This window comes from Lutjanus erythropterus, chromosome 2, assembly GCF_056507025.1.
Source record: "Lutjanus erythropterus isolate fLutEry1 chromosome 2, fLutEry1.hap2, whole genome shotgun sequence".
NCBI lineage: Eukaryota > Metazoa > Chordata > Actinopteri > Lutjaniformes > Lutjanidae > Lutjanus > Lutjanus erythropterus.
In genome coordinates this window covers 38,328,078-38,341,910 of record NC_139318.1, presented here as the reverse complement: position 1 = coordinate 38,341,910, position 13,833 = coordinate 38,328,078, and the positions used below count along the sequence as shown (strand labels likewise).

Sequence of the window (13,833 nt, the reverse complement as noted above, 5' to 3'; positions counted from 1 at the left end):
ATTTGATGTACACTTGTCATTTTTTGATATAAAAAAACATACATATGTGCAGTAATTAATGATATAATTGATGTTTTTCACAAGGGCCTGCACAATTATTCGCAATATTATCGAAATCGTAATATGGCCAAGTGCAATATCCAAATCACAGAGCAGGAACCAAATCATGATTTATTTATTTATTTTGAAAATTTTTTACAATGAATTATATGAAAATACTGTGGTTCTGCAGAGATGCCCTGGCCCCAAAAACCTTGTTCTCAAGATGTAAGAAAACATGTTTGGTACAGATCCTAACAAATATCACCTCATCACAATTTTAATAGTTTTTTTTTGTTTGTTTGTTTTGTTTAAGATAAAAACTTTATTAATCCTGTAGGAGAGTCTTGTGCCAGATTGCTCCAAAATTTTAGTAACATAACAACAATGGAGCATCAAAGAAGTTAAATATAAAATATACATGATATTAAAACATGACAGTGACCATAAGACAAGCCTGATATTGCATGACAATGAACATTATATTGCAAAGAATATTGAAAAAATTATATTGATGTTGAATGCAGGAAGTCACTGTGTTAAAGCTCCCCCTTTGGTGGGGGCAGTTGTTACAGTGGCCGGGGGTAGTTGTAATACTGAAAAAATAAACAATATTAACCTCTGTATCTAAAATAATAACATGAGATGTTTTTTGTATAAGATTAAAACTCTTTTAGATGTCTGGCATCATATGCATTAAAAGCAAACATCTATTTCTATTTTTGCACAAGACAAGGCAGCTATTGTAGCTGAAACTAGATTTTAATTATTTGAATTAAGTTGGAAGTAATTCTGCATTAAAATTTAGTTAACTTTCATACCTACAAATCAGTTTGTTGTTGAAAACTTCTGCTGAGGTGAAATGATCCTGGTCCTTATAGACAACACATTGACCGCTTCGGCTTGTTGCTGCATCATGTCAACATCACCTCTACATTGGACAGGGTGAGACCGACCTCCGAGCAAATACATGTGAGCGGGGGAGCTGCGGTTTTCTGGATAAAAGCACCACAACATTTACCTTTCTCAGCTGATTTCACCGAGTTGTGTTACAGTATATTCAAGGGTTGATCATTGACATATGATCCAAAGGCCAATGCTGCATCTGCATAATGTACATGTCCCTGTTTTTCCACAAGCAGACAGAGTCCTACAGAGCGTGTGCAGATTAAGTGTCATCACTCTAGCTTGTTACTGATTGGAGGAATTGAATGTGTCACAACTGACCCCTGTTACAATCCCCAGTCTCCCTTATATTATACAGTATATTGTAATGGGTCATTATTACTGATGCATTAACATGTATATAATGACAAACATAAATCATCAACCACATGCTACATACCACGAGATTTATTACCTAAGCCAGTTTGCAGTGCTTGTCTCTATATGGTCCTTAAAAATACTCAAAACTCAACTAGAAAATACATACAGAACAACACAAAACTAATAATGCAAAGAAAAAAGAATACAGTATCAATATTCCCTCTGTGCAAAGGTGTAAATACAACTGTTGAGTCTGTTTATTGTTTATATTGTACACACTGTTCCTATTTGTATATTTACGCTTGATTACATTATTCCAGTAATTTGTATGTCTTCTTGTTTATACTGTTCCTCTTTTTATATCTCCCTTTGTTCATAAAATGCTTTTTATATTACTTTTTTACTCATTTGTTGTTTTATTGATGCTTCTTTCTATTTTTTGTGTTTCCTCTATTATGGGACTAATAATAAAGGATTATCTCATTTTATCTTAAACAGTGATACATTAAAATTAGAATAAAGCTACAATAAAACTCAGTGACAACCACAAAAACATCTCTCAAAATGCATCCAAATTTATGGACTGATTCTGAATTTAAAAATTTTATCTGTAAAGAAACTGAAAACTTAAGTGGTCAAGTATATCTAATGAAACAAAAAGTACAATATTTCCCTTGAAAATGTATTAGAGAAGAAGTATTAAAGAAAGCATGAAATGGAGCCAAATTACTCAAGTGTAGGTAGCAAGTATTGGTACAAATATTGTTCCATCTGGGTACATTTTGTATGCTTTCATTTATGTACCGACTGTAAATTAGATTTGATTCTACATTTTCAGTACAGGCTGCTTGCTGTTTACTGTGGCCTCCTTTGGATGTCACTGTTAGGCCTGTTCTGTTTCTACAGCTCACAGCTCGCAGCTGAACACACTTAGGTAAACAATAAAAATATGGGATAAAACAATACAACACAATGTTTGTTCTTTCTTTTTTTTTTGCCTCTTCATATCCCCAGCCTCACAGTTTGCTAATTAGCATAGAATTCAGCAACCAACCACCAAACCAAAAAGACCTCAAGCCCGATAACATATGTGTTAGGATCTGATATGGGATATTTTAACCCACTGTAGTGTCATTTTCTTTTAAAGAACAGACATGATTGATTTTTTTTGTGTGTAAAGCCTCTATATATGTTCGATTGCTTTTAGACCAAACTCATCCTATGTTCTTTCTGAGTATTTAATGGCGTTTCTGCCTGGAAAATCAATATTTAGAGCAGAAGCAGTGAGACAAACAGAGATTTAATTGAGCTGGCAAATGAGCTTCTGATTTTTTTTTTTCCACACTACACTATATATTAGGCTAATGCTTCTGCTGCTGGGAGGTTTGATTTATTTTAAGGTTATAATGCTGTTTATTGTTGATAGCAATGTGTAGTGTTATAACAGTAAAGACACATAAACCACTTCATAGAGGAGCAAAGATTGCTGTTAGAAAGCTAGCTGGTGAAACAGAGGTTAATGGTCATAGAGTCTATAGTCTATTTCACGGTAATGGTCGGATGTACATACTACGCCCAAGACAGGATGTAAAATTTGAATTTATGACATTAGTAACCACTAGCAACCACCTTATGCATGTAGCTTGGTAATGTTAATGGTGATCATTGCTGTACAATTTGAATTTATAACATTAGTAACCGTTGAGGGCTTAAAGAGAAATGTAGATAATGTTAACACTAAAGTGGTGACAAATAAAATAAAACTGACACACTGGGACAGGCAGTAAAGTTAGCAGGTGAGTTCATTTCCTCATTCATATTTGATTTATTCACTGTTCTCTCAGAGTGAGGTGTTAGCTTACTTACCTGTGGACGTGGTGTATTGTAACTAGCTTAACAAGGTACATTTAAACAATTAAATCTAGTCAAGTGCTGTACAATTTGAGATACATCTCAGAGATAAATGTTGTACTCCACTACTTTTGTCTGACACCTTTTGCAGTTATATATTTTAGAATACAAGTTTTCATACCCTTAATGTCCATCACTATGATTTTTTTTTTTACTTTTTTGGAAGATAATACCTGCATTCTTTTGCTTAAAGGGATAGGTTTCTTAAAAATGGAAATTCAGTCATTATCTGCTCACCCTCATGCCGACTGAAAGTCGCTGGGTTTAGTCTTTTAGTCCATAAAACACTGCTGAAGTTTCACAGGAAAACAGCGTTGCAGAATCTCCCCAAAAAAACCCTCCATACTGCTTGTCTGGTGTAATCCAAGTCTCCTAAAGCCCAGTGAAGATTTAGGCTAAAAACATGGTATATTTCAAATCAACTTGGCAAGTTAGGGCTTTAGGTGACCTGGGTAACACCAGACAAGCAGTATGGAGGCATTTTATATTGTTTGTTGTTGTTGCTGTTGTTGCTGTTTTTGGTTGCATTTTTACTTTTGAAAACTGGTCACCGCCAAGATTCTGCAGCGCTGTTTTCCTGTGAAACTCTAGCAGTGTTTTGTGAACTAAAAAACTTAACCTGACTTTCAGTCAGCATGAGGGTGAGTTGATAATGACTGAATTTTCATTTTTGTTTGAACTGTCCCTTTAAGTAAGGTTTTGAATGCAGGACTTTTACTTGTCATGGAGTATTTTCAATGTGTGGTATTGTCCTAGATTTTACTTCACTTTCTCCATCACTGGCTTCAAAGTCATATAGAGGTTAGCTGTAGCCTATATTTCCATCAGGTGCAAATTATTAATCAAAATGGACCAAAATGTGTTTGTGATAATGTAGGACATTCTGTCAAGTGAGGTGAAAAAGAAAATGGACTGCCATAGATGAGTTTTAAAGAGTTTTAAAGTAAGATGATCAATTTGTCCAGTCAGCCAGTATGTCAATAAAAATGTACCAATAAACAAGACTGCTCATTTTAAGATAAGATATAACAGCTACTTTGCTGTCCCTGAGACCAAATTTGGCCTTGGCAATTGCTTCCTCGTAGCTGAAAACAACGTGAAACCAAAGATGGAAGAAAAATTCATATCATTTACTTAAGTAAAAGTAGAACCACCACAATGGAAAAAAGGTTAAAGGTAAAGGTAAAAGTCCTGCATTCCTCCTGTCAGACACAAGTTAGAGTAATGACCAGTGGTGGAAAGAGTGCTGGAAATCTCTGAGTACAAGTACTGTTACATGGCTAAAGTGTTACTCAATTGCAAGTAAAAGTACTGGTGTTAGAAGTGTACTTCAGTGAAAGGACTAAGCATTTGTTGCAAAAACTACTCAGAGTATTTGTTACTTTTAACCGTGATGTCACAGTCACCTCTCCAAACTAGGGCTGCAGATTTTGTGTTTTCCTTCACCAATAGTTGAAAACATTAATAATTAATTAATCATTGATAATTTATGAGATACAAGACACAATTTTTCTTTTTTTTTTTTTTTGAAATTTTTAATCTCTTTTTAAGTATAAGTTTAAATTTCCTTATTCAAAAAACGGCTCCGCTAGACAAAACAATGCCAGATGAAGTGCAGTCATTGATTAAATATCCATTAATACATTTTGGTTAACTTCTCAATAGCACACAAGTACAGACTTGAAAATTTGCATCATTTATAATGCATAGAAACGTATCTGTGGGGGTGTTCCACAAAGAAGCAAAATCTTTTCCAGTCAAGACAGCACAAAATTATAAAATATAAAAGTGGAAAGACCATTGATAAATGTCAATAACAATGATAAACTGTGTCTTCCTTTCAGAACCTGTGACAAAATAAAAGAAATAAAACTAAAAAAACACTAATACAACATTAAGATGATGTTTGAGCGGGGGACTGCTATCATTGGTAGAACTCACGGGAAGCTACGATGATTGGTTAAATTTGTGGAAAGGTTGCGGTGATTGGACAAAAGTGCAAGGTTGTGCAAAATTCACAAGAACTGCTTGAATTGCGTTAACTGCTGCAATCACAATATCGCAACTTCCTGGAGGAAGTAACTGATAACTGACGTAACCGATTAATGTAGATTATTACATTGCTGTTATTTGTGTATAGCAGACTGTTGCTATGAAGAACAGACCGTTGCTATGGATACAGTTTTGATCATAGACTCTGGAGTTACAATAAAATCATTGTTGAATCACTAAAATTATTTCAAAATTAGTATTTTGTGTCGAATTATTGATTATTTTTGGTACATAACCATGTAAAAAGCAGGATAACGTACAGTGAGCAGGTCACTATTGCGAAATAAAGCCATGAATTTTGAAATTAATATTTTGTGTCACATAAATTTGTGCCATTTATTTATTGATTTGTATTTTTGTTTGTTTTGGTAAGAAACCATGTAATAAGTAGGATAATGTACAGTGAGCAGGTCATTATTGTGAATTATTACATGGCTAAGGTCTGTTATTTCTGTATAGCAGACACAGATTGTTGCTATGGATACAGTTCCGATCATAGACTCTGGAGGAACCGTATAATCATTGTAAAAATTACTAAAATCATTTTAAATTTAGTATTTTGTGTCAAATTATTGTTTTTGTCAAGCAGGATAATGTACATTGAGCACGTCATTATCGTGAAATAAACCCCTTCCAGTATGATTCGAGATTCAAGGCCTGTACCATGCTGTCAAGAACTATTTCACGATAATGACCTGCTCACTGTACATTATCCCACGCATTTCATGACTTCAGTAAATACTCGATTCTGATTGGTCAATTCCAACATTCTAAGGTCTGTTATTTCTGTATAGCAGACCGTTGCTAGGAAGAACAGCCTGTTTCTATGGGCACAGTTTTGATCATAGACTCTGAATGGACAATAAAAAATCATTGTTAAGTCACAAAAAATCATTTGAAAATTTATATTTTGTGTCAAATTGCTGATTTTTTTTTTTTTTTTTTTTTTCATTTTTGGTCCTACATCATCTTGTTGTGTTTTATTTCACAATAATGACTTACTTGCTGTACATTATCCTCTACGTGTGTGAAGCGTCCTTTAGAGTTTGGCTCACAACAGTTTGTTCACATCATTGTGCCTGAGAAGGTTTACATTAGTCAAACACCGCCTCCGCAGAGTGTTTTTCTTTGTTTCCTCAATGTTTACGCGCGTGCGAGCTGATTTCCGGGGTAGCGGCGCGGCGGAGAAAGTTTCAGAGGGACGTGAAGTGAACTATCTTGACGGTGAAGCGCAGTCTCTTTGGTTGTTTCAGCTGAGCCTCACTCACTGTCCCCGGTCAGAAAGCACACCGGAGTCACGGCGGCAGTGGCTGCGGACCATCTGACAGACAGCAGGGTGAGTAAACATGTCCTCTGAACGTTCACGATACTCAGACTCGATGTAAAGTCAAACCCTCAAACGCTTAATTAGGTAAATTCATCTTTTAATGGAGTGACACAGCGTCACATGTGTTTAATACCAGGCTGGAACTGATTATCCCAACTGTGTTTCTGTTGTTTACATGAAAGTAAATGTCCTCCGAGAAATAAAACTAATGTAATTCTGCGATTATAATTCTTATAAACTACAGAGTATGTATACTCTGTATGTGTACTTGAGTTCAGCGACCTTATTGAAGCTGCATTGTGTTTAAATCTCCTTTGAAATCTGTCTAATATCCAATATAGACATTACGTTTTGCTGCATTACTTTTAAGTAGTCTCTGTTTAGATTTTATTATAGTTTTTGACATAAAACAACACTGAAACAAAATTTTTGTCAGACATTATGGTATCCATAAACTGTCACATAACAGACATTATATATTATAGAATATGGACTATATGTAGTTCATAATTTGTTTATGTCAACATGATTGGTAGAGCATAAGAAGAAGGAAGGAAGATAAATGTGCCCTGGCCTGACATGCTCTTCGTCCATCTAGAGTTTTTTGGTGTGAGCTGCAGAGTTTTAGAGATGTCTGGCTTCTCTCCAATATAGTGGGAGTAAATGGCACTCGGCTTGTGTTGCTCAATGCACCAAAAAAAATAATTCATGTTGGAGCTACTCTCTTTCTGGATTAGACTCTGCTGCAAACTATTACATGAAACTGCTCACAGCAAGGTGTGAGGATTATCTTGAGTAACCGGGTCGTTATTTTTGGAAAGAGACATTGGTTTTAAAATTTTTAAATGTAGATTTTTGGTGTCATTTAGGCCCCACTATATTGGAGGGAAGGCAGACATCTCTACAGCTCATATCTCCAAAACTCTTTATAGGACAGGGGGAAAATATGTGCTTTTGGTTTTGGGGTGAATATCCCTTTAATATCAGGAAAGTCAGCCTCTCCATCTCATATATTTCTGTGATGACTTCACTCCAATTATTTGCTGTCACTTTACATTGTGGTCAAAAAGTGTTAGCGCTCTTTCACACTACATCTCACATTTTTAATTTCACAAACTTCCCGTGCCTCAAAGAGAACTTTGACATACTTAAAGTTTCCCTGTCTGAGTTTCGTATTGACTCAGACAACTTCCAGTGAGTCATATCATCATTATCAAATTATATCCACCACCTAGATTTCAATCATTTTCTGTTGCCTGTATAACACTTTAGCATTTAGGCTGAATAAATCCACCAGCTGCAACCAACCCCCACATTTATGTGTAGCCACAATACAGTTACATGATTGTTTTGCTTGATTTAATTGTTTCAGCGGCATCAAATTAATATTTACCTTCACTGTCTAAATGTTAGGTTTGGTTTGTTGCAAGCTCGTTTATCTTACGGGGACTTGGAGGGGAGATTGTAAGACGCTGTGTAAAAAAAGATCATCCATCAAAAATAACTTTTAAGGGAACACTAACTTTGACCTGGAAAAACTAACTTAGAAGATCGATGGCAAATGCAGAATTTACTCTGCTGGTTCCTTTGTTTTCCTGAAGTAAGCTCTCATGCTTGCCAACACAAGCCCACACAAAACACACAATGGGGGACCATTTTGTTAATCAGTTGAAAGGGTGAAGAAAATGATGGTGGCAAGCGAGCAGCTCTTATTTATACAGCAAAACAGATGTTACAAAGTGCTTCAAATTAAAGCAATAAAGGTAGAAAACAGATTTGGGATGTCGAGAAAGATGGTTTAAATTACATTATTTATTGCCAAAATGTGGATTGCATCACTTTAAAGTCAGCTTGGCAAGACATGAAGTCTGTGATAAACAGGAAGACATTTTATGCCTTCTTACTCTCTGTTATGGCTTTTCCTTTTAATCGAGGACTAGTTCGATTTTATTATGTGTTCCTTTAGCCATAAAGTAGCTAAAATGCCTAATTCACTAAACAAATTCATATGTTTACTGAATATTTTAGAAGGCTTGCTTCAGTGAACTTTTTTTTGCATCAGTAATTGTAGTACAAGCTAAAGCCCGAGGGAGTGATTGATTGGTTTAATAACATTACACAGCTCTGGATGAGTTGCACTCGTGGAGCTCGGTTTACTCTGCAGTTATTCATTACCTAGGTGTGATCGTGAATGTGCTGCAGGGCGCCATAACAACAGCAGGAACAGATAATCTCCTGTTATCTGTCTGTGCCTTGGCCGAAAATCTCATTGTAAGCAAGCTTCCATGTGCCACTCCTTTAATCCTGACCTTACTAGGAGTGCTGCAAAAATCACACAATTTACAGTTATTTCTAAATATAAACATGTTAAGAAAGTAGACAGCATCATGACATGTTTTATTGGACGTTGCATGCCTGGTGGGGCCGATCGAACATAAAACTTTGGCTGCTTGGAGTAGATATAGTGCATGACGGTGACATAAGACCTGTCTGGGTGATATTTGATCATTGCACATACGTCAGAGTACCTGAAACGTGCACAGAAGAATGACTTAGAGTCCTCTGGCGGCCAGGAATTTGAAGAATTTCAGAGCTGCAGCCTGCATGTGAGGGGAAATGCAAGCTCTTTATTTCATTTGCATGGCTAAAAATAAACCAAAAGTGTTATGAATCTGGTAAACGTCCCCCGGCCTTAGTTTAACAATCCCACTCTGGAACAGGGGAAAAGCCGATTGCCTGGGAAAGAAGCTTTTTTTTGTTAACACTTCATTATCAGGGTGTTTTCTCCAAAGGAAACATCTCTGTACTGTGGAAAGAAAGACATTTCCAAAGCTTGTCCTGACGTCAGAGGTCAGGAGCTAAAGCCTGAGACAACTTTGTCTTATCTGTGGCCTTCAGGCAGAAACACAAGGCAGTGAACATAGAAGATAAAGTGTGTGCTAGCGGCTGTATTTATGAATGGCTACGTGTTGAGTCATCATCCCAGTTTGCTTGTTTGTTGCGTTTGATATGTGAACATACAGTCAACTTAAATACACAAGCACATACTGTACATGGCACAGGGTCAAGACCTCACATATTAAGACAAGGGGGACAGGACATGCAGTAAACAACCACACACACAGAGTTGGTACTGGTACTGGAAATCCTTGAAAATATCTGAATTTCAATGTAGGGTTTTTAAGGTTTGAAAAGTGCTTGGATTTTGTATAGTGTTAGAAGCTGATTTAGATTGTAAATGCTTTAGTTTTATAATAAATGACTTTCTAGTTCCCCTTTTTAGATGAAGAAATTAAGTAAGCTGCAGGCTATTTGTCTAAAATGCACAACACTGAGGCTACGCTTATACCATTTATACACAAAAATTCTGGCATATATGCAGTTTTTTTAAAACATGGCTGAAAATTGGCAACTGACTCTTTTCCTATTGCCAAAAAGTGAGTTTGCTTTTCTGTTTTTTTTTTCTGTTGTGTTGCTTAAATCATGTCTGTGCAGCAGAGCAGAGAGGAAGATGGCATTTCTTAAAGTCTCTTTGTGTTCAGCTCTCAGCACTTTTATAGCCTCTAGCTGAATCTTCTGTCGTTTAAAGTTTAGTTTCTCTCCTGCTGTATTTTACTTTTTCATGTTCACTTTCAGCTGTCTAGGAGTTGACAAAAACCCAACATTTCCAGATTTTGCTGCTTCATAATAAAAGCTTTTAGATAACAAAACAACATGGAACAAGTAAAGAATTTAAAGGAACTAAAATGTTTATCCACCGTTCAGATGCTCAACTAAAGATGAGTGTGTCAACAGTTAAATACACACCTTCAAGCGGGTGCAAACCCCAATGTGCTGCGCTAATGCACCGAGTCAAACAGTAGTTTCTGATGGAGGGTAGTAGCCTTCATCGCCTCGACTGAAAACGTGTGAAAATTTGCGTTTCCGTCCAGGTTTTATGTTTCCGTCACTGCCAGCCAAAAGTGGAGCCGAACCCGATAAATACCAGAGACTACTGCAGAGTCATTTGACCCAGGACAGAATGCTGATTGTATCCTTCACCACTGAAGACAAAAGCCAGATGTTAGTGGGTTTTTTTCAGTGTAAAGGTGACTTCAGTGTGATTTGTCGGTCTTTTTTCATGCGTGCTTTCTTGATGGGAGGCTAATTGACGGTCTGGGAGGTTGTCATTTCAATGAGCATTAGCTTAAAAACAAAAAAGAAAAAAAGACAACGGATTTTAAGTTTAAGTTGTTTTCCTACCAGTTGTTTGAGTGGCTGTGTCATTGACTCAGCCAGATTACACAGGTGACACATTTTGAAACATGAAACTTAGTGTTTTCCTTAATTTGTCACCCTTCTGTAGAATGAATCACTATCATTACAGCACAATAATATGTGATTTAATGTGAAAAAAAAAGTGAAATAATCACTTTGAGTGTATATCTGTATAATTTGCTGTACCACAGCTGTGAAGTGCTGGAAAAGCTTGAAAACACACTTGAAAAGTGCTTGAATTTGACTGTAGAAGAGGCGTAGGAACCGTGCAGTTGCAATCAGTTTACCTTCTTGCTAGATAATGAATCAGATGAAACTGTTTGCGCTGTACTTGCTTAATCTTGTAATAAGAAGTGTGGTCATGTTTACATTTGGCATGGTGGTATCTCTGGAATGTTTTCCCAACCTCAGTGTTCTCCTTTGGGATTCGCAGAAAGGGTTAACTGGTTGCTTTACCCCCCGAAAAGGAAGTTCTGCTTTGCTGTGGTTGCCCTCTGTGCGTAATCTCTCTGTAGCAGAGATGTTACAAGCAGGCTTTTTGGCCAATACTGAAAAGCAGAAGTTGGATTTCATTAGAGACATGACTCCAATAACAGAGGTCAACTATCTTATCACACAGAATACGAGGCTTAGATTGTGACTTAGCTTGTTTTTGGTGTGTAGTCTTTAATTACTGCTCCTCTGTGGTTTGAAACCACATCTAGACCTCACATCTGACTGGCTTACCATGGTGGTTGACTGAGCCGCCTCTCTTCAGATGCAAAATGTGTTTACTGCCAACTTACGTCAAACACGCCTGTAAATCACCTGCAGTCTCCTTCCTTCCACTAATGTCATGCCAGTTTCATTTTTTTCTTTATTTTCTTCTATAAACGCTCGTCCTGTTCTCATTTTAAGCCGTCCAACACTAGTCACTGTCACACAAACGCAGCACCCAATCCCAAATACAAACATGCTCCAGTTATTCTTGGAGGAATGCCCCCCTCCCGCGCTACAAATAATCGTCTGGTTTGCAGGATCAGTGACGAATTACTGACGCATGTTTGTGGTTTTACGGCCTCAGTCGAGGGCCGTGGCCTCGCGTCACTTCCAAGAATCGTGGGATTCTGACCCCTTGTACCTTCGGCTCCTCTTTGGGAGGACATCTTCACGCTCTGCGGGACACAATGGGAGATTTGCTGCAAAGTGTCCAGAACTGACCTTGACCGCAGACTATTATTACGAGCATCATTCTGTATTTTCAAATGGCTCCCAGTTGCCACTTAGCGTGACTTTCAGAAAGTTTATGAAGCATCAACAGGAAGCCCTCAGTAGGTTACGGTTTCTAGAGATGTTATATGACACAGCTTTCATTCTGCAACCATTGCAACAAGTTGCGGCATGGTGATGACTTCAGATTTGAAATATTTACATGCATTTCCAAGTTTCAGGATTATGTGAATCAAGATATAGATAGAAATCTTGACTCACTGGATCAGGCACAAATCTGCCCATATTCAGTGTATTACTTAAAGTAGATGCCCCCAGTTTGAGGCTTGGAGAAGCAGCAGGAGTACTGTGTTAGGAAGCTAAGCAGTACACTGCTGTGGACAGAGTCAGTGACAAAACATATTTTAGTGTGCACTATATTTAGAATATTTTCACCACTTTTACCATGCAGTCAGACAGCCTTTTCTGACAGGACCCCCCCCCCCGTTGTATAAGCCAAATATCACTCTCTCCAAAGCCACCAGACTCTTATGCCAAAAACAATAATTTTACCTCACAGTACACAGAGGTTTGAGATCTACTGCTGCCTTGATTGGTTGGTTAATTTGTGTTACTATGTGACTTTGGTGTGTTAAACTGTTAGTTGGGATTCATCTCAGTCACACAATAACACTAGCAAATTGACAAATTGAGGCAGTGGTAGACGAGCACCCTCCCATATTTGGCTTATACAACAGCGGTTTCCTGTCTGAAAAGGATGTCCAACAGCAAGGGAAAGCTCTGAAAATATTATAAATATAGCGTACACTTATACTGATCTTGATTTTTTTTTTTATTATTTTAGATGGGCCTTTTTTTAAAAGGCTAAAGTACCTTTTGTTGCAAACTTCAATCCACAGCAGTTCATTGGTTCACTTCTGTACCACTGCCCCTCTCTGCTTCTCCTAACTGGGAGTGTGCCGACCAAAATCTATTAGAGCAAATAAATATAATATCTATAATTACCTCATACAGCCTCACATCAAAAAATCTGAACCATGCCTTCAAGGCACCAATATGAACTTCTCAGTAGGTTACAGTTTCAAAAGATGTTGATAAACACAGCTTTCACTCTCTAATAATGGCAGCAAGTTGTGGCATGATGATGACCTCAGAAATATAGTATTTTTTTTTGTAAGCCCTAGTTTCGGGATTATACCTATTTGGATATAGAGGCAGAAATCTTGACTAATTACATTAGACACAAAAGTTCGTAGACCTAGGAAATGGCTGATGTACGTCAACAGATGTGAGTAACAGGAAAGGGAAGGCTGGGTTTGTGTCACCAAGCAGGGACGCTCAAGAGGGGTCAATCTGTGTGGCACCATGTGCAAGAACATCTGCACAGAGCCCAGTGCCAGGAAAGTGTTCAAAAACAGTGAATGTGTGCTGAGGAATGTGTGTGTGTGACAACAACACGGCCTGTGCCAGTGGATACCGCTATTTGTTACTCTGCATCATGATCAGAATCAGACCACATGCTTAACCTCATAAACTCCCCCATCCCTCCCTTACATACACTCATTTTTTTTTCTCATTTTTATGGGAGGAGGACAGAAAATCTTTTTAGGGAGAAGCAGGTCAGCAGTATGTGTCAGACAGAAGTGGTATAAACCTACATTATCTGAAAGCTGGGAACCTAAAGATCCATCTGAGATACAACTTAGCACTGTGTGTCATTTTTTTTTTAGTCGTAAATCTGTAATAAACATTGTGTTTTGTTTAAGCGTCTG

General features: G+C 37.3%; 1 protein-coding gene across 1 annotated transcript in view; it reads left to right on the top strand.

Annotated features, from left to right (window-relative positions):
• Nucleotides 1-6,447: 6,447 nt before the first annotated feature.
• Nucleotides 6,448-13,833, top strand: part of ece1 (endothelin converting enzyme 1) — a 41,308-nt gene continuing 33,922 nt past the window's right edge. The window contains exon 1 of the mRNA XM_084739169.1: nt 6,448-6,604. The gene's annotated coding sequence lies outside the window, so the exon portion shown is untranslated. The remainder of the gene's footprint in view (nt 6,605-13,833) is intronic.